This window comes from Podarcis melisellensis (assembly GCF_964234715.1).
Source record: "Podarcis melisellensis genome assembly, chromosome: 13".
NCBI lineage: Eukaryota > Metazoa > Chordata > Lepidosauria > Squamata > Lacertidae > Podarcis > Podarcis melisellensis.
In genome coordinates, this window is record NC_138545.1 from 7,972,572 (window position 1) to 7,994,208 (window position 21,637).

General features: G+C 43.5%; 1 long non-coding RNA gene and 1 gene segment (V, D, J or C); one reads left to right on the top strand and one right to left on the bottom strand.

Moving 5' to 3' along the window:
* LOC309355951 overlaps positions 1-6,575 on the top strand; it is a 74,193-nt gene extending 67,618 nt beyond the window's left edge. Inside the window, exon 2 of the long non-coding RNA XR_014162662.1 lies at positions 5,569-6,575. This is a non-coding gene — a long non-coding RNA (uncharacterized lncRNA). The remainder of the gene's footprint in view (positions 1-5,568) is intronic.
* A 7,077-nt stretch (positions 6,576-13,652) lies between these two features.
* On the bottom strand, positions 13,653-17,555 carry LOC309356161 (immunoglobulin heavy constant mu-like). The segment is given in 4 exons: positions 17,379-17,555; positions 16,285-16,492; positions 15,205-15,540; positions 13,653-14,047 (listed from the first exon to the last, which is right to left on the bottom strand).
* Between the last annotated feature and the right edge of the window lie 4,082 nt (positions 17,556-21,637).

A 21,637-nucleotide genomic window follows, 5' to 3' on the forward strand; every position in this document is an offset into this window, starting at 1 on the left:
ATGCTAATTTTCTGGTTTGTGTTGCTGTTGGCTGCTGGGTAATGTTGTTTTTTGAAAGAAAGAAAGAAAGAAAGAAAGAAAGAAAGAAAGAAAGAAAGAAAGAAAGAAAGAAAGAAAAGACAAATAAATTCACTTACGCTGATGAACCACTCCTGCTGTCCTGGTTGTTGCTTTGTGAGCAGCTGTGCAATAGAAGGGGTTGAAATTGCTCCAAGCATTAGCAGAAATAACCGCCTGGGAGCTTACAGTGAAAGCCCCATTGAAGGACCAGATTGAAGGAAAATCCTTTATCTCGAAGGTCTCACCAGTGGCATTGCTCCAGGAGAAAGTGACTGGGTCAGGGAAACCCTTGGCCAAACACCCAATGGTGATATTTCCATCATTTTTAATGTACTCAGAAGACGGAATAAGTGGGAAAACGGTGGGGGCAACTGGAGAATCTGTGGGGGAGGAGAAAAACAAAAGGATAGAGGGTTTTTGGAAGATGTAAAATCTTCAGCTGAGATTGGTTATCTGAAAGGTAATGAACTATTGTTTTGTAGAGAAAGAAACATTAACGTATGTGTGCTATTGCTGAGATGAGTTATTCTGATGCTGTTTTTCTGACCACAAGAGGCATGTTTCAGGGTCCTGAGGTATCACCTTATTTCTGTTTTTAGTTCTCAACTGCTCAACTGCTTCTTGGTCTTCATTGTTAATATGGAATATGGGGCAGGGAGTAGGGGAAGCTTGGTGTGCCTTACAGGATTGTCAAAGCGTTTCTCATGACTTTGGGCATGTAGGACAAGGCAAAGAATGTGGTACCTGTCAGATATTGCCAGATTACGAATCCCACCACTGGGCATGTCGGCTGGGAATGATGAGAACTGGGGCCTAACAACATCTGAAGGGCATCACACTGGCTACTCTTAATGTGTATTAAGAGTATATAATCTTTCTATTTTCTTTCTAGCGGACTATCCAGGAGGGCAGTGAGATTGAAGTGTCCACAGACCATGTTGACACTCCCAGCTATAAAGAGAAATCTCACCCAGGTGATAAACAAACAAAAAATGAAAAAAGGACTGAAATAGCAACCACCCCCACTCCAAAGAGGACTAAGAATGTTCACAGAATGTTTTTTATTTAGAGAATTATGACCCCCTTCAAGCTCAAAGAAAGAATGATAAGATTTGTAGACAAAGTACTCCTCTGATTCTACCCATCACCCTCTTGAAAACCCATCCAGCTACACACAGGTAAAGTCTCTAGTGGGCTAAAACACCCTGGATTGTGCATGTGCAATGAGAAAGCCAGTTTCCTCAGCCTCACCATGCTTAAGTATTTGTGCTTCTTCAATTTTCCAATGCCACCCATTCACTTGGAATGTTTGAGAACTTCCTAGTAGCTGGTAGTGGGGATTTAGGCATGAAATGGGAACCCTCACTCTTTACAGGATGAGCTTTTAGCCAAGGTTGTTGGCTTATGAAAGGAGATGTTGTGTTCATCAGGGAAGACTGATGCTTACACTGGAGTCTACTATCAGCCAGAGCAATCAGAATGAGCTTATCTAATACTCCTAATCAGTGCTATTTTTATTTTTTAAAAAGAGGTGCCAGAACTTGTTCTCTTAGAATGGCAATGGCACCCACCTGAGAGGTGCCAGAACTGAATTCCAGCTGAAAAAAAGTCCTGCCCCATATACATTCTCTCTTCTCTCAAAGTCTGTCCCCATGTATTTACTTCTAAACAGGCTCGCAGCATAGTAATAATACATGTCCTTGAGCTTTGACAGTCACAGGGAACTCAGAATATATTTTCCTTCAAAACATATACACATAGACAATATTTCTTTACATTGTGTGGATAAAACAAAGGTCTGGAGATGTGTGCCAGGAGGCACACTTTCTTCATCCCCAAACTCTCCCATTCAATGTACGAAGGGATTTTAAAACACTTTTTTGCTGTAGTACTGCAATTTATTTTGGTGAGCAGTATCTTGCTCACTTAGCAGCCACATGCTTGGAAGAACAGTGCACAGTTCTTTCTGCTGTCTTTGGCCCCAGAGGACCAGCAGAAACCTCGCCAAAGAAGGGACTTGGCTGTGATGCTTGCTCACCTCCTAGCTAAGCATTAAATCTCTGGGGTTACAGAGCTCAGATGTCCCACAACCTTTTCAGGGTTTGTGCTGAAGGCTTGTGTGTCTCTTGGCTGAGTGTGCCAAGCTTTGGGGAGACTGAGACATGACCAGCTGCTCCTCTTGGACTTCCTGATGCCATTCATATCTCTCAGATAAGCATCCCAGACTCAATCGAGAGAATCTCCAGATAGGACTGAATACACTTCTGGGCTGAAAGGCGTTGCCAGTCAGTGTATGCAATACTGAGCTAGATGGACTAAGTGGTCTGACTCAGTATAGGGCTGCTTCCTATATTCCTCAGACACCCTGAATTGATCTCTGTGCAAAGCAATAGGTTTCTGAGCTGGGGGAGTCTCAGGTGGAGTTCACCTTGAGGCATTGGGGGGAATTTGGGGGTCTTTGTAAAAGAGCCCCTATAATGAGACACTGGGGTTATGTTAAAACCCCTTGGCTCACAAAAGCTCCTGTTTGCCCTTAAGAGACACAAACAGCCGGATTTGCTGCTTCGTTGCTGGAGACACCAAAAGATAGGATAAGGGCAGCATTTGGGAGTGAACCAGCTATGCTAGCTAAATTAAGGCTACAACTCCCTCTTAGTAGGCATGTAGGCTTCAGAACTTTGTCTATGCAAGCATTTTTTAGTAAGCAACAAAGGGGCTACCAAGGGCTGGCACGTCGAGGTGCCGGTGGGGAAAGTGATATCCAATGGGGTTTTGCCAGCTATCCTCTGCAGATGTTTGGGGGCTCTGTATGTATTCTTTGCATGTAAATCCTATAAAAAGTCTTACTGGACAACCCCCAGTGTTCAGATTTTGGGGAATATCCCGCTGAATCAGTTAGTTTGCACAAACTAATAAACGCTGGGCTCTCACTCCTGAGTCTCACTGGCAAGAACCAGGAAGAACAGGGTTTTTTAACCTGCAGCAACCTGAGTTGCATGAGACTATCCCAGCTGTATGGTGGTGGGATTAGAGGTGTGGAAAACCTCTCTGCACTTTCCCAGCTTTTGCAAAGTTAGCTTAAGGTCTATCCAAAAGCAGTGCTTTGGGGGAGAGGTGTAAGGAGCACCTAGTGCTCTCCACTGGGCTGAATGGAAAGGGTGGCACATATTCCAGCTGAAGGCTGAGCTTCCATTAACTGTGGTGAAGGAAAGAAGCTGGTTGCTACCTTAGAGATTTACTGAAAGTTACTACTGAGCTCAGCTCTTGCGTACCTGCCAGTAGCGTTGCAGGCTGTAGTTCAGGTGCCCTCTCTGCCTTTACTGAAGAGGCAGGTGACACACAGCTCTCCTAGCTGAGTATTTGATTTCAAGGAGGCTGGATACCCCAGCTCTCCTCCAGTCTTCCTACCAGCCCATAAGTTGGATGGTGCCCTTCTCTGAAGCTCAATGCTTAGCTTGAAAGCTTTTTCACCCCAGCCTAGCACAGAGCTTTGGAGAAGAGAAGGGTATGACCCCAGTAGTAGTTCTTAGCCTCTGCAAATTTGCAGCTGAGTGTGGACCCAACACTTCCCAAGGTTATAGCTCGGGTATAGCTGCTGTAGTTCCAAATGGCTTGCATGACCCTCTGCTGAGCACTGGGATCCTAGGAGATCCTAGGAGCTTACCCCATGATTGTTCCCAAAGGCACGGCTGAGCTGAAGCCTTCCTGAGCTCAGCAATGAGCTTCAGAAAGACACTGGCTTCTCCCTCAACCACTGCACTATCTGCAATAGTCTAAATAGCTTGGATTTATCCGAGCTCAGAAACCAGTTACAGAGAAACTAGGGGATGCCAGGAGAATTTCCCATCCTGCTCAGCAAAAAACCACCCAGCTCTGCTGCTACGGAGCCAAAAGATTTGGTGCATCACAAGGTTGTATGCTTCAGAGAAGCTAGGCGGATTTTAGGATGTTCTCCATGATTTCCAAAGCCACAGCCAAGGGCACTGCCCACCTTTTTCCTAGGTGAGCACTGGGCTTTAGAGAGCCTCTGATTGCTCTCCTACAGATGCTGCTGCTGTTTGAAAGGTTTGGTGCTGTTTCTGCCAAGCAGTGACTATCAGAGCAGCTAGAAGGTTGCTAGGTGCTTCCCTTAACATTTCCAAAGCTGCAAAGGATCAGGGAGCCACCCAGATCTTGCATACTCCACCCCCAGCTGAGCACTGGATGCTGGAGAAGTTCCAACTGCTTTTCTTGCAGCAGTGCCAAGCTGAGAAGGCTGTTTTTCCAGTTACTCTCCAGTCTCTCTTATGCTCAGCAGGCAGATGGCAATAAGCTAGACTTAAAACAGGAAGCAATAATCAATGTGAGAAACCAGAACTCAAATGGAAATACTAGTATTTATGCTCAAGCCTACAGTGGTACCTCGGGTTACATACGCTTCAGGTTACATACTCAAATGGAAATACTAGTATTTATGCTCAAGCCTACAGTGATGCCTCGGGTTACATATGCTTCAGGTTACATACACTTCAGGTTCCAGACTCCCCTAACCCAGAAATAGTACCTTGGGTTAAGAACGTTGCTTCAGGATGAGAACAGAAATTGTGCAGCGGCGGCGCAGCGGCAGCAGGAGGCCCCATTAGGTAAAGTGGTGCTTCAGGTTAAAAACAGTTTCAGGTTAACAACGGACCTGCAGAACGAATTAAGTTATTAACCTGAGGTACCATTGTATTACAAAAAAGTTCCCTTTGACTTACCCCATCAAAGGCTGCCAGGCTCAAGCCACCACAGTCTGTTTCTTTGGGAAAGTCATGTTTGCTGTATGAAGCCTTCAGAGTTTTCCCTAATGTTCACAGAAACTGCCCTCCAAAAGAAAATTGTAGCTTGTGATGTCCTTGGGACTAACATGATGGTTTTAAAACAGATGCAGTGCATTGTTGTGGTTGGGTGATGTCTGGGGTACAGGCTATAATTGGAATCCCAAGATGCCCACATGAAGGTTGGCTCAAAGAGAACTTCCTCTTTCCCTATTATAGTTTGTCTCGCCTTGTTTGCTTGTTTTCAAACTTCAGAAATTTGGTTGGTGGGAAAATCTGGCAAAACAGCCTCCCTCCACATTCACACACCCCACCCACTAACATTATTTATTTAAGAAATGAATAAAATGAATTATCACTTGCTGCAAAGAGTTGTCTAGGCAAAGTATATGTGATAAAGAAACCAACTATTCCAGAGCATTAAAAACACTGAAAGCAGATACCTCAGGCGGGACTAGGCCTTACCCCCAGAGGCCTTGAATTTATTTTTATTATCTAATTCCATATCACTTTTCAGTGCTGCCAAACACTTTCCAATTTTCATGTCATGGAACTGGGAGGGTGCAATTTCCCCCAGGTTGCTTTGGCATCAAGATGCTCACACAAAGAAATCACTTCCAATTGAGCAAACTCTTTGATGCACATCACCTCTGAGGAGTTTTTAAAAAGTTACTCCTCATGTGGAGGGAGTTGATTTTGGGTGCCATCAAAGACTTCCTGTTTCCGGTGGTGGAAAATGGCAGATCCCACACGATCGGACCTCAGCCGTTCCGATAATTCAGGGCTGATATGGGGGTAATTAGCCCTGGCAGCCTCCCCAGGGCAGGGGAGGACTGTCTTGACGACCTGCGGTCTGCCCCAGATGGCTGATGTGGCACACGGCAGGGGCACTGGGTCATGGAGCAAGAGATGGCTGACACTCCTGTGACGCCACCCCATAGCTGGACGCATCTGTTTGGGAAAATATAAAGATTTGGAAAACAAACAGACACGCTCTGAATTGATGAAGCTGGGAAAAAACCTGCAGTATGTACAGTCTCTGGTGCAAAAGATCAAACTTCAAAGAGATCCTCATCATGACGCTTGGAATGTGGAGGGGCTTGGTATGTAAAAAACACCCTTATCTCCCTAACATCAACAATCCGTAATGCATGCCAAGACTCATTAAGAACTTAAATTGCTCTTCAAAAAGTGAGCACAAATGGACTTTCATATATAATTGGGATCTGTTTGCAGCCGCTTTTCTTCTAAGACCAGAAATGTCTGTTAAAGATAAAAACAAAGAACAAAGGAGAAAATGGCTTCTACCCGCCAAGTATTTATGGAATATCTGAAATACTTCCCTGACTAAGAGAAACAGGAGCTAATTGATAGTTGGTTATAAAGACTGGAAACAATATTACATATACAGCTGTTTGCAAAAAGATTTTTTTTTTTATTATGAGCGAGAGAGAGGGCTAAATGGATGTCTGGCAGCCCCCCTCTAGGGCCTGGAGGGGGGACTGGGAGGATTCCAAAGGCCAATTGTTAACTGTCTGATGTATGGTTACATTGCAAACAATCTGTTCAAGAATAAATCAACAAGGAGGTTACAGAAGGAAATTTCTCTCTGTTTCTTTGATAACACCTGGACGGGAAGGATTAACGATCTGGGAGCTGCCAAAATAACAACTCTCAAAGAGCTGGACAGAACTTTGAAATTGGATGCAATTAAATGAAGCGGTGCGATGAAAAAACAGCTGAAGGAGTACAATATACGGACAAATCTGCACTCCATAGGGAAAAAAAGTATCTGTTTTCTGACATGAATGAGGATCGTGGAACCAGAGTCAAAATGTGGAGGGGGGAAATCAGACATGCAATTATGAATAACATTGAGGATGATGAGAGGCAGGACTTTGATGTTGAATGTGCTTCGAAATTCAGTCCGTGGGAAGTCAAAACAAAATTATTACAATTTGGAAGACAATTGGACCTTTTTAATTTTAGTTTTCTATTTTTATTGGATTTGATTTGATATGTTAATTGGATGTTTTTATTGGAAAATTAAGAAACGCTTTAAAAAAAAAAGATGGCAGAATGTGGATGGAATGATATGTTTCCCTGACATGTGGTGACATTTCCTGTCCAAGCATAATCAGTGTTAATGGGAGCTGTTGAATTATGCTCCATGCTAATCCATCAGAGGAAAAATACCATTTTAGTTTGCAGTTTTCATGAATGCATGCAGCGATGGGGCAGGAAAAGAGCAATGGAACTGGCACTTTCAAAGTGACGGCCTGGCACAGTGGAGGCGGGAAGTCGTGGTGAGCCTCCCGTCCCTACTCTGTGCCCTCCTGAGGCAGGGGAAGGAGGAAGAGAGAGTGTCTTAGTTCTGTCACTAACCCCTAAAAATGACTCTGTGTGACATACCCTCCAGCATTCCTCAGATGAAAATGTCCCTATTTTCATCTGAGGCATGGTGCGGAGTATGCTATGTACACAGAGACAGGCAACATTGTCTATGTGGTCATTTAACTACACAACAGGTACATGTTTTCTCTATGCCAAACCTGATTTTTTTTTTGGGGGGGGAATAACAGGTGTGGAGAAAATTTGCCACCTGGGTAGAAATGGTAAATCTGGATTGCTCCTCACCAGGTAAATCAGGAATGAGTAATAGCTGCTGCTAGTGGGAGTGAATGTGGTTATCTAGGCCTCTGTCTGGCCTTTGTGACTCTCCCAAGGCCACCCGGTTATGACCCACCTTTTCACTCTCTTCAGGTGGTTTTGATTGGCTGGAATATGTGATAATGTAATAGCGTACAGTCTGGCCCTGAATTGGGTTCCTCCCGGATTGCCATTGAAAAGGAGTGGCACAAGGGGAAAACAGCTCAAATATGTGTTTTCTAGGCATGGCACAAACAGGAGTGTGGATGCATCCTAACTTTCAAAAGCTAAAGTATAATCTGCTATTGAAAGATGTTAGAAAAGACTTAAAGACTTGGACGCAGACAGATCTATCATGGACTGGCCATATTCCACATTGAAATTAATGGTTGTCCCAAGGTTTTTATTTTTGTTTCTCCATTTATCTCCATTGATCTATCCCCAGACTTGTTCAAAAAGTGGCAAAAGCTGTTCATCCAATTTGTATATTTAGGGAGACATTTGAGGCTGAGATCCTCAGTCGTACAACATTGTACACAAAAATGTTCTGAAGTCCATCTTCAACCCATTTGTTGCAGCCAACTCCTGTGTATGGCATAAAAGGTATTTGCATCTAGCACCTCCAATCTCCTCTCTGAGCCCATTCATACTACAACCTCTGTTCCACTCCGAGGAGGGAGGTTTAATATATATTGTTTGGAAACATGCAGGGTTGTACAGGCTGGAAGGTTTTTATTTTAATGATGGGGGCATGCACCTGATAGTCGAATAAGTTATACATGAATTAGGGAACAGAAAGATGTGATGGCTGTCAGGAGCTTGCCCTACATTTGAGTAGGACACTGGCAGAGACACATGCCCAGCTGGCATGTTCTCTCCCTCCTGGTCGATTGTTTGGGAGCTTCATTAGCTTTCTTCAGCCTGAACATCACAGCGACCAATGCCAACAGACATGTCTTTAGCAACATGGGGAAATTTGATTCGCAATCCGAATCTTACTCCAGAAAAGATGTTATCTGCAAAATTCTCAGTGATCTCCAATTAGGTTTAATTGATTCAACGAAGCAAGTTTGGGAGTTGGATTTGTGAATAGAGATGGAGAAAGCAGACGGGTGTAATACGTGGGCCAAAAACGCTGCTAAGGTCCGTCTCCAGTAATATCAGAGAAAACACACTCAAAATTCTGCATTGATGGTATTTAACTCTACAAAAGGGCAGTCACATGGACCCATCCTCCTCTCCCCTGTGATGGAGTCGGTACACTCCATCAAACACCAACCATCAAACACCAACCATTCTGGATGAATATTTCCAAAGAAATAAATCTCACAACACAACAGACTGTGCATTGCACACCACAGTTGGCTTTAATGAGCACCTTTATCGAGCACTGATAACGACCTACAACACAAAGAACTAATTACATTCCTTGGTGGTGGCTTTGCAGCATATTGTGCAGAAATGGAAAAATCTGGGTCATCTTCAACTCCTTCCGTGGAGACAGAACATGTGGATGGTAGCACTGATGGAGAAACTAGCTAAGTATGTTAAAGTATTAAACGTTCCTCAAGACTCAGATGACTTTATAGAAGCATGGCATCCACTCTTAACCTTTTCTAACAACAACAGCAAAGGTATCTGGCATCTGCCAGCTACCCATGTTCACCTGTGGTGTACAGTGGTACCTCAGGTTACAGACGCTCCAGGTTACATACGCTTCAGGTTACAGACTCTGCTAACCTACAAATAGTACCTCGGGTTAAGAACTTTGCTTCAGGATGAGAACAGAAATCACACGGCGACGGTGTGGCGGCAGCGGGAGGCCCCATTAGCTAAGGTGGTACCTCAGGTTAAGAAAAGTTTCAGGTTAAGAACGGACCTCCAGAATGAATTAAGTTCTTAACCCGAGGTACTGCTGTAATGCATTTTGCTGGCATTGCCGCCTGCTCCATTATGGGGGTAGGGAATTTTTTCTTTCTATTTGTTCTTGGGAAGCTCTTTTAAAAAAAACTTTTCAAGAGATAAAGCTTTTTTTAGTTATAAAAAGGGTTTTCTTGAATAAACGGAACCCTTTCTTGCCTCTGGATGCAATGTGGGATACACTTAAAACTAGAAAAGTAGATACAGTAACAGTAATGTAAAATGTTCATAAGAAATGTAAGCTTAATGTACAACAGGAGTAAAGGCAAACATTCTGTTTGGTATATGTGGTACAATACTCTGTCTACTGCATTCAGAGTTGAAATTGCAATATCCTCTTTTGGGGTTTAGACTAAGTAGGCAAAAATAGCCAAAATGAAATATGACCACAACAGAGTCACAGCAATGGGTGGTATGCAATGCTAGTCCTAAATCAGAGTAGACCCATTGGAGTTAAAAGGGATAATTGAGTTTAATTAATTTCATTGTTGTTGTTGTTTAGTCGTTTAGTCGTGTCTGACTCTTCGTGACCCCATGGACGAGAGCACGCCAGGCACTTCTGTCTTCAATTAATTTCATTAGGTCTACTTTAAGTAGTACTTAGTTGAATACAACACACACACACACACACATACTGAAGGAAGGCAAAATTATAGCATACATGTTTGACGGATAAACAACCACTCCAATAGGTCCAGTTCAAATGGAATACTGGCAGCAAAAGGCCATGAATGTCTAGTCATATATTAGTCCCATTTAGTTTGATAGGACTTGCTCCCAGATACATGATGAGACAAAGCAAGACAGAAATGTCATCTGTCCAGTCAACCTTCCCCAAAAGTGAATGGAGAAATATTAAGTCCTTGATTATGCTGCTGATGAAAGAAACTGAAAGAATATACAGTCCTTTATGTTAGGCAACTTACTGCCCATCTTCAGATGACCCTTCACTTTGTTATTTCACCTGGAATTGGAAAACAACCATAATTAATGTTTGCCTGGACAAAAATAAAGCCGTACAGCCCTCCACTCTTTCACAACTTGCTGTCCCATTCATCACTGCCATTTAGTGATGCAATAAAACTCTATTCTAATAGCATGGGGAGATATTTTTATTGGGCAATCAGAACTGGCAGGGCTCATCTACGTCACTCACAGTTAGATGGTTAGATCTGCAGAGGGTCTATATGAAATTGCTGAAATAAAATATCCACACAGTGAGGGGGAGAGTTTAATCTACATTTCTGAAAAATAGTCTTATGTTTACATGATATACACACATGACTTGTCTAAGAATAATAGTCCTTTGACTTATATAACCCTAAGACTTTGCAAAATACAGTGGTACCTTGGTTTACGAACTTAATCCATTTCGGAAGTCCGTTCTTAAACCAAATCTGTTCTTAAACCGAGGTGTGCTTTCCCTAATGAGGCCTCCCACCGCTGGTGCCCTTCCACTGTTTGGTTCCCGTTTGTAGACCGAAGTAAAGTTCACAAACTGGAACACTACTTCCAGTTTTGCGGAGTTTGTAAACTGAATTGTTCATAAACAGGATTGTTCTTAAACCGAGGTACCACTGAATCATATTTTCTTGAACCTTAGCTTGGTCTCACCCCCTTGAAAACCATTGTAGTTTCTTACCCTACCAGCTATAAGTGAGTTACTATTAATCCTCAGTTGCAAAGCATGATCAAAGGCTTCTTACTTCAGAACCCCCTGTTGCATTTTACCTTGATGACAGTCACGGTGACACTGTAGAAAAGGCTCACAAGGAAGAAAATGATGAAAGTGGAAAGGATCGATGACAGGCTTTCGAGCTCTTCATCGTTGTCAGCATCTATGAACCCATCTAGGTAAGCTTTGGACAATACATGCAGGTCAGATTCTTCTGGAGTTTAGAAAGATGGGGACGTCTCAGTGTAGCGAAGTGACACAGGAGAGAAAAGTAGGTTACTTTTGCGGGGGAAACTGGGAAAGGAATGTGAAAGAGGCACACTGAGAAACAAGACAATTCCATCTTTAGACTGGGCACAATCCAATCTTGACAACGCCAAGTAGCATGTGGTGTCGGGGATAGGCAGGGGAAAGAGGAGTTGATTTAGCAAAGGGATGGAATGGTGACATGCTGCACCAAAGGGCAAAATCACAGATGTTGCAAACGCTTTAGTATCTCTGCCTTTGGTTGTGCTAGCAACATGGTGCGGATTTGGCCTATATCCAACATGAGCTGAGCTCATGTTGAGGGAACTATAGCACTTTTAGGAGTTCTGCATGGCACAGCTTGCTTGCTGAAAGGTGTCAAGGAGCCCTTGCTCCAAATGATGCTCTCTAAACCACATAGAGCCCTCAGTAGTCTTGCAATAACTGACCACCCGGCCTGAATGATTTTTGTGTCGTTCATGACAGCATTGGATATTGTACTGTATTATAAGTTGCAAGCAGAGCCTATCATACTGTTTTTGGTTAATTTTTTTTTTTACAGTGTTTAGGATCCGTGAGTAGACAGTAATATTAAAATGCACTCTTCAGAGGGAAGAGATGTCTCAGCCTTGAGGTGCATTTTTGAGAGTTTATTTGATGAATCACACATGGGTTTCATTTGGAATTTTCCAACCAATGGTCTGCCGCAGAGTAAAGCTCTCTACCTTCCGAAATGATTGAATGCTTTAGCATCCTGTGCAACCCTTATGAACCTACAAATTGCCTTCCAATGAGTATCTCAACTGTTGCTAGTAGTGCAGGTGAGATGGAATGAGGGATAAAGTAGCTTGCCCAAAACCACAGTATTCTTTGTGACTGAGGCGAAGGTTGAACTTACATTTATAAATTCAGAACTCAGGTCATTCCGTTATACGCCTACCCCCTGCAGATTCCTTTCAGATTTTATTCTCAGCAACACGAGTGCAAAATCTAAACCTTTGTTTAACAGAGGCAGATGGTGGGTTTAGCGCAGTAAGGTGTCAGTAGAACAAATTACTCAAGTGACATGCTACAGGAGAAGGCAGTTCCCACTCCAGGAGCATTAACTATTGAATTTAACCTGTCTCCAAATATGAAAGGAAGCTGAGCATCCCTAGAACCCATCTGCTGGCTGTTCTCAAAAGAAATTGCATTGGGCTGCAACTCATTACCAAGCAACAGTGACTGAAGTTATCAAGGTGTTCTCCATAGCCTCCACATTCTGCTGTGGACTGAGATGCTGCTCAGTTACTCCTCTGCTGTCTACATCCACCATTTCCAACAAATGGTTCTGAGTGGGAAGGACAATGCCTGAACTTTTGTCAAACTGAAATGAAACAACTGGCTTAGTTTTGTCCTATATGTCTCTCTTGCTGTGCCTTGGGAGAGAATTAAAGAGCATTGGTGTGCAACTGGTATTCAGAGACATATTGCCTCCAATAGCAGAGGTGGAGCACAGCCATTGTGGGTAGTAGCCATTGTCAGCCATAACAAATGCAACCATCGCATTTTTCTTTACTTTGTACTAGTAGAGGTTTAGATTACTTCCTATCTTAATGAAGCTCTAGATCTGTTCATCACAATGGACAAAGTGATTTTGGAAATTGCAATGCTACAATTTTCAAGTTTTAGATGATCACGGACAAAGTGATGATTCTTTTTTTTAGATATATACTCTAGTTTTGGCAAAGAAACCTCAAATATGCAATTCACTGACACATGGGAAACTTCTCTGATGGCATCAATGCCACCATTATCATATTGTGCATTTGGAACTTGTTAAATATGTGCTGTGGTGAACATAAATGGAAGCCAAAGAGCTAGCAAGGGAAAGGTATGGTGAGGTTGACAAATCTGATACTTGCAATGCAATACACAAGGGAAGGCTGGGTGTCTAACTGGGTGTCTAATGTCTAATGCTTTTATCATCCCTTGAAAATTCCAGATCATAGCTGAGAAAATGCTGAGAGTGGAAGCTTTATATCCCATCATAATGCTTGTATCCTGAAAATTATTTTTTTTTATCCTTTTATCGGAATTTCCAACAATAATCCAGATTTGTCTCCTTGTATTAAACTTTCTTTATTTCAAACTATTGTTTTATTTCAGAAAGATGTGGCCAGTTAATTCTACATCATTTAGGGCACATCACCCCTCTTTCCCCCCACAAGAAAGGCCAATAATTAAACAAATGGAGACACAAGGAAAATAGATGCTGGTAGAATTAGGGAGATGTGAAAGATATGCAGGAGGCTTGACAAGAATGGTTACTGGCAAGTGCTGGCGGTGTCGGAGAGCACGAGGGAGACGTTGACAACGGTTGGTTTACCCGTATTCTTGTCTATGGTCTTCTGAGACGTCTGGAGGGGCAACATCTCATGCCCCACCATGCAAGTGTAAGTAGTTCCAGAATTCCACTCTTCTGCGTTGACGTTCAGCATGCTATAGGCATAATACCGCTTGGGTGCCTTGGACTCCTGGGTGGCTGTGCTGGTGAAGTATTTGGAAGCATCCACGGGCTCATCATTCCGCAGCCATTTGACAAAGAACTCAGGAGGAGAGAAATCTTTCATCAAACAAGTGACGGTGGCTGTTTCCTGCAGAGCCAGCTGATCCGAAGGAGGAGGAAGGATGTATATATGTGGAGCAGAGGGGTTGCCATCTGGAAGGTTAAAGGAGGGTGTGTGTGAAGAGAATATCAAATGCATGGTTTTGTTTTTTAAGTACATTGCTAACCATCTTTCCCCCACTTTCCTTTTCTTAACTATGACCTCATTTGTATGGTTTGAGAGAGTCAGAAAAACCTGTGAGAAGATTGGTAGAAGCCTACTAGGAGCTGAAATGGACAATGACCAAAGATGACCAGATCAAAGTTTTGATGCAATGGCTTTCTAAATCTGGATTTTTATTAAAGGCTGTGATGACATGGTCCACTGCTCTGAGTGTGTAAAAAGAGTGGAAGAGCATAAGAGAGACAGAGAGTCTATGGCTTACATGGTACTATGAAGCAAGTGGGGACAAACATCTCTTCATTGCTAACGTGGGCTGAGAATAGGGCAGGAGTTGGCAACCTGCCGCCCATGGGCCACAAGCGGCCCACAGGAGTCTTTTAAAATGGCCCATGAGCTGCCCCCAAACTGAGCCGTCCGCTTGGCGAGCTCCCGCACGCTTCGCTAAACCAGCATAGTGCGGAGCAGGGACTCATTTCTGCTGCACCGAAAATCGCATCTGTGCATGTGCAGATGCTGAAAATTGTGTCTGTGCAGATGCAATCCAGCCCATGGAGCGATCTCCTTGGGAGTGAACCGGCCCAGGCGAGGTAAACCTTGCTGACACCTGGAATAGGGGCTTCATCTACTCTAAGAGCAGCCTCATATAACTTATAACCCATTAAGTCATATGGACAATACTAAGGATTTTTGACAGCATGCTAGGGGCTAAGTTGATGTTTTCTTTTTTTTTTTGCCTGTCTGAGACCCTTTGGCACATGGAAGCCCATACTGTACATGCCCGGTGGGCAGGCATTGGATGGATAGCTTATTAATTCCAACAACGATTGCTTAGATTCAGATGCGTGTTAAATCCCTCTTCCGCAAACTGGTGTGCTCCAGATGTTTTGGACCACAAAGCTCATCAGCCCCAGCCACTAAGCCCCATATTTGCTGATTTTGGAAGTTATAGTTCAGAACATCTGGGGAGACCACCATGTTAGGATAGCATGTGTTAAATGATTGTGAAGACAGAACGAAACTGCTGAAATCAATGAGACCAAGAGTCGCATTTTTTTTTTTTTTGAGCTGATGTAAAATAGGCACCTACCTTGAGGCTTGCGCAGGGACCTGACTTCCATTGAAGGAAATAAATCTGGGTGAATAATTTTGCAGTTGAAAGTTTCTCTTTTTTCCCACTCGTCTACACACACAGTAGCTACTGCATCTGCATATATCAAATCACTGTTTTCTTCATCGTGGTACGTTTCCAGTGCAGTGTCCAGGGGTTTGTCATCGGATGCTCTTGTCCAGGTGACGTTCAGCTCCTTAAGGTCTTGCTCATCAGGGATGTTGGAAATTCTGCAGGTCAGCTTGGCTGACTTGGTCTGGTAAATATCAGCATAGGAAGGTTGGATGGTCTCAACCGTGACAGGGATGGAAAGACCTAAGAAGAACAGCATTGAGATCCATAGTAGGACAACACTTATGACAACCCCAACATATATCTGATTCAAACATCCAATGTCCTCAAAGAGTTCCATTGCTTATGTCCAAGTCAGAATAGAGAATTTCCCTTTCCCACGATAGTGCCATATTCAAGAGGTTTGTGTGTGAGGGCTTGTAGATGGGAGACCTAGTTGCTGCACAAGTTCCTTTCCTTGGTGATCCACTGATTTGCCAGTCAATGATTCTACACTGTGCTCTTGGTAGAATCCCAAATGCACAAGGCATTTATTTGTAAGAATATTGAGAATCACAAGGAAATTTGATTCCTCCCCCACTAAAAATAATGTCAGAATTGGATTAGCAGAAAGGATGGGGACTATGAGTACCATAACATAGACTGAGGTCTCACATAACACTGAAGCCAAGGTTGGATCTACATATCTCAGCAGTATCCCAGCATACGCTGAAGGATAAAAGTGCCTTCAGACCTTGCCGTAAAATCTGCTTACCTATTATAATTCTGCTTTCTAGAGGATTTTCACCTCTTGTTGAGCGTTTTGGCATATGTAGATTTTCATGAAATCTTACCTCAGTTTTAGCCCAAAGCTAATATTTCTCACATGTTCAGAATGCAACCATATATACTCAGTGCTTCTTCCTTATGACAGAAATGAAAGATGCCCCTGTTGTCTTGAATGTTTCAATTGGCTTTCCGGTGCTCTGATGGAATATAATAACTTACCACCACAAATAAGGGGTCTGCTGATGTTCTTTATCCCACTGAATCTCTCATTGGATACTTTGCAGGAGAACTTCTTGCCATTGTCCCAGTCGTTCTTGGTGATTGCTAGCTCACTCCTCACACTGTAGCTGCACTTTGAGATCCGTATGGTGGTGGGCTCATCAGATTCAATAACTTTTCCATCCCTCAGCCAATGGATTGTGGTCTTCTGAGTGTGCAGATTTATAGCAGTGCAGGTGATGGTGGCATTCAAGGGGGACCCCGCAAAATCCTTTAGGAGTGGTGCGCTGATGATAATGTTAGGTGGAGAGTCTGGGCGCACTACTGCAGAAGGAAGGAAAGTGGCAGAAGGTAAACAAATTTATTGCAGATGAATCCAGCAACTCAAGGGGAACTGCAGATCCAGGTCTATCGAGGAACCCTCATTCACAAGACTCATGAGATTGTCTTCTAGAAGTTTGTGTGTCTAGACGAGCATTTCCCTATCCATTTCAATGGGTTCATCCCACAGAGTGAAGGCTCACTCTCAGAATGAATGACAGTGTAAGAGCATTGTTGAGCACATGACCAGCTCATTTCCCGTGCTACAAGGCAATCATATCCTATTCACCTATATCTTGGATTAGGGGCCAGGTTTCAAATGGATTTGAAACACTTTCCCTCTTTTACATAAATTAATCTTCACCCTATGCAGAAAAGCATTAGTTCTGAACTTAGGTAATTATTCAGTGTGTTAAGAATACAGACAGGTGTGTGGCCCTTTGGGAACTAGCTAGTTATAGGGTTGCCATATTTGGAAGGGCAAAAAAGAACACACACACACACACACACACACACACACACACACTGCTGATGCAACAGGGAAATCCAGACATAAGGGAACCCTAGTTAGTTATTGGATGGGAGATATATAGCTGGTCCTTATCAGAAGAGGCCAATTCCCATAAAAGACCATGCAGAAATCAAACTTTTGGTCTTTTAAGAGTTCCTTAGCACTTTCTGACTCCTTTATGCTAATCCCCTGGTTTGAGCTGCTGTTGGCTGCTGGGAAATCTTGTTTTTTCACAGACAACAAGTCAAATAAATTCACTTACTCGGACGGACAATTTCTTCTGTTCTGTTTCCAAGAGAGTGAGCAGCCTTGCAGTAGAATGGATTAAAATGCTTCCAAGCTGCGGCAGGGACAATTGCCTTGGAGCTTGCAGTGAAAGTCCCACGGGAGTTGAAGAAAGAAGGAAATTCCGTAAACTCGATTGCCTTGTCTTCATCATTATCCCAAGAGAAAGTGAGTGAGCCAGGCAGGAAATCCTGGGCCAAGCAGCCAATAGTGATGCTTTCATTGTTGGAGATACTCCCAGAAGATGGAATGAGAGGAAAGACATGCGGGGCAGATTGGCAAGCTGAGGAAACAAATAATAATAATAATAATAATAATAATAATAATAATAATAATAATAATGGGTGGTTTTTTGGGGAAGATGCTTCATTTTTAGCTGGGATTGCTTATCTGAGCTGAGCTATTTTAATTGCCTCTCAATGTTTAAAATTGTTTTAACTGCTTTTATTTATAACTTTAATATTTATTGTAAGCTGCTTTGAGGTTTTCCTACAATCAAGCAGTATATAATTTTTGTTAAATAAAATAAAATACATAAATCCAGGCCAGGTCCTTGGGTGCATTCTACCTCTGACCATCCAGGATTCTGTGGTAGCATTTCTGGCAGGTTGGACAGTTTAGCCAACTTAAAAAACCCCAACTTCCTTAACCTTATTTTGGTAAGATCTTTACAAAGGATGGCTTCTTCATCGACACTTCCACTTGACCTTTCACTATCTCCAGGGGGGGGGAGGGACACAGTTGTTTATCACTGAATTAGAGCAAACATCAATCGGTTTTTCTGTGGATTGTTCTGATTCAGTGGCAAACAGCGAGTTTTCTTGTGAGAAGTGGCGGGGATAAATGATAGGACTTATTCTCAGAAAGGATGGGAGAAGTAGAACATGATTTCTAGACACAGGACAAGCCCCATCTCAACCATTGGATCCATTCTACTGATCTTCACCAGACGAGCGTTAATAAAACAGTGGGTATGAATATTCAGGCCTCAACTGTACTTTCATCTCTTCCTCACATGTCTCTCTTCAACTCCCTTTTCCCCATCTCAGCTGTCACATCCCAACATCCCAGGCATAGGCAAACTCGGCCCTCCAGATGTTTCGGGACTACAATTCCTATCATCCTTGACCACTGGTCCTGTTAGCTAGGGATCATGGGAGTTGTAGGCCAAAAACATCTAGAGGGCCAAGTTTGCCTATGCCTCATGTTTCCTAACTGACAATTAACTCTATAACCTCTGGCCAATCAGCATCTGCTATCATCTAGTCCAATCAGAATAAGTTTACCTAACCCAGGTCCCACCTAACAAATTCTCAAAGAAATTCTCTCCCACACACCCCACAACCAATTACCAAGCATCTATTGCTATTTGAAATATGTACCATATTCTTACACCATGCTAGTCATAGCTTTCCCTAAAGAAACCTAGGAGATAGTGTTTGTCAATGGTGTGGAGAGATGTTGGGAGACCCCTCCCAGAAGCATAATTTCTGGAGTTGTTTAACAACCAGCCCCTCTCAAAAGGGAACTTTGTCAGCAATAACACTTTGAGCTGAATGGGGGCCTCCTTTTGACTCTCAGCACCCTTAACGACAAACTACAGCCCCCAGAATTCTTTGGGGGAAGCCATGACTGTTTAGAGTGGTATTGAAACGCTTCAACTGTATAGTGTGGATGTGGCCATATGAATAACAATACAAGGCCTCGAACTCTGGCAGTCACAGAAGTCGCAGAATATCTTCCCCTTCAAAACACATATATACACAGAGAGATATACAGCACTTGTGCAGGAGCCTTCACAAAGAAGGGACTTGAGACTGGTTCACCTCCTAGCTAAGTGCTGATTCCACAAGGGTACTGAGTGAGGAGAGCTTAGATGCCTCACAGCTTTTCCAGAATTGGTGGTGAAGGCTTATGTGTCTCTTGCCAAGCTTCAGGGAGGCTGGGACAAGACCAGTTGCTCCCACTGGCCTTCCTGAAGCTATTAATCTCCCTCACAGATGGGTGTCAGGTACCAGAAAATGCCCTGCTCCCTATTAGATTTCTCTGTGGTGGGTTGTCAGTTGGAGAACTGCTTAGTGAGTATTCATTTAAAAAGGTAAAGGGACCCCTGACCATTAGGTCCAGTCGTGGCCAACTCTGGGGCTGCCGTGCTCATCTCGCTTTATTGGCCGAGGGAGCCGGCGTACAGCTTCCGGGTCATGTGGCCAACATGACTAAGCCGCTTCTGGTGAGCCAAAGCAGCGCACAGAAACGCCGTGTACCTTCCCGCCGGAGCGGTACCTATTTATCTACTTGCACTTTGGCGTGCTTTTGAACTGCTAGGTTGGCAGGAGCAGGGACCGAGCAACGGGAGCTCACCCTGTTGCGGGGATTTGAACCGCTGACCTTCTGATCGGCAAGTCCTAGGCTCAGTGGTTTAAATTTCTACCTCACCCCTTTCATCCAATGGAACAACAGTAGCAAAAAGATATAAATTAATTAAAACACTAAGAACATATAAAAACATTTAAACATGAGTCACAGCAACACCATATATTTAAAGCACAGGGCTTCCCTCAAATGATGTTGGAAACCTTTGTTCACCACAAGCAGAACTATAATTCCAGCTGAGAGCTGTAGTCCTGTGAGCGGTAAACTACACTTCTCAGGGTTTTGCAGGTGGAGGGAGGGAAAGCCATATGCTTTAAATGTATGGTGTACAATAGATATGCGCAATCCTCAGAGCTAATAATTTCAGGGTTGCCAAGGGCAATGTCTTTCAACCATCAAAGGTCTGGATGAAAAGCAGTATTTTTAAATCCCTCCTGAATGAGGGAGACAGATGCACTTCCCCAGGGAGGGCATTCTACAAATAGGGAACCACCATCGAGAAGGCCCTGCCAGTACCAACTAGGCAGCACCCACAGCAGTGCCACTAACAGGCCTTCCCTGCTGATCATAGATCTCAAATGGTCATTACTATGTGAGGCACCCATAAAGTTGCATTACTAGCATGCAAAGTCCTAAATAGCTTGGGACACAGTATTTAAGAGTCTCAAGCTGTATTATTATTATTATTATTATTATTATTATTATTATTATTATTATTATTATTATTGTTATTATTATTGCTTTGCATGCTAGTAGTGCAGTTTTATGGGTGCCTCACACACCTGCAAGTTGCAACCCACCATCAAGCCCCTCACTGTGTTGAGCAGCTGCTTTCAGAAACACTAGAGCAGTGATGGCCAAACTTGGCCCTCCAGCTGTTTTGGGACTACAATTCCCATCATCCTTGACCACTGGTCCTGTTAGCTATGGATGATGCGAGTTGTAGTCCAAAAACAGCTGGAGGGCCAAGTTTGGCCATCACTGCACTAGAGAGATCTCCACAGCTTTCTGAGAACTGCATCACTTACACCTGAGTCTACAGCTGAGACCAGCGGCTCCCACCAGTCTTCCAAAAGATAACACTCACATGAGAGGCTCTGGTGCTGTTGTGCAAACCCGACCACCCAGAGGTTTGCAGAAAGCAAGGGTAGATAGAACCTTAAAACCCTTTAAATGAGTGTTGGTTGCTCATCAGCATTCTCATACTTCTCAGCTAAATGGAGAAGTCTGGAGTGTTTGGGGAGGCTAGCTGAGATCTCTTGGAAACTGGACATAAGGCAAGCATATAAATGACTCGATGACCTTTCCAACTCTACAACTCTATGACATACCTATCTGCTCTATGCTGGCCTTCCACAAGGGTAAGGGAAGGCAGTGGCTTGCGCCTAGGTTTTCCTAAAGCTGCTCCTTAGCTGGCAGAGTTAATTTGAAGCCCCTACCATTCCTGAACCTGATCAGTGACTATCACACCAGTCTTCCATCCTTGCGCCCGTATCATTCCAGTTTTAGTATAAGGGCTGCCAAAGTGAGCACTATCACACCAGTCTTCAAGGGGAGCACTGGCTTTCAGAGACCCACAGAGACCCTTTCTGGAAGGCCCATAGTTCAGTGGTGAAGCATCTTCCAATGTTCCCTCCCAGGACTCCCAATTAGCCAGGGGGCTTGCAAGTTGGTCAGCAGAAAAGCACTTAAGAAACCCATCAACAGTTGTACATTGGGGTACAGGGGTAGCTCAGTGGTAGAGCAGGGATAGCCCAGGTCAGTGATGGAACTTTTGCTTTGCACACAGAAATCTCATGTTTAACTCACAGAACCTCAAGATAGGGTTGGAATATATTCCTGGGCTGAAACCCCAGAGAGTCG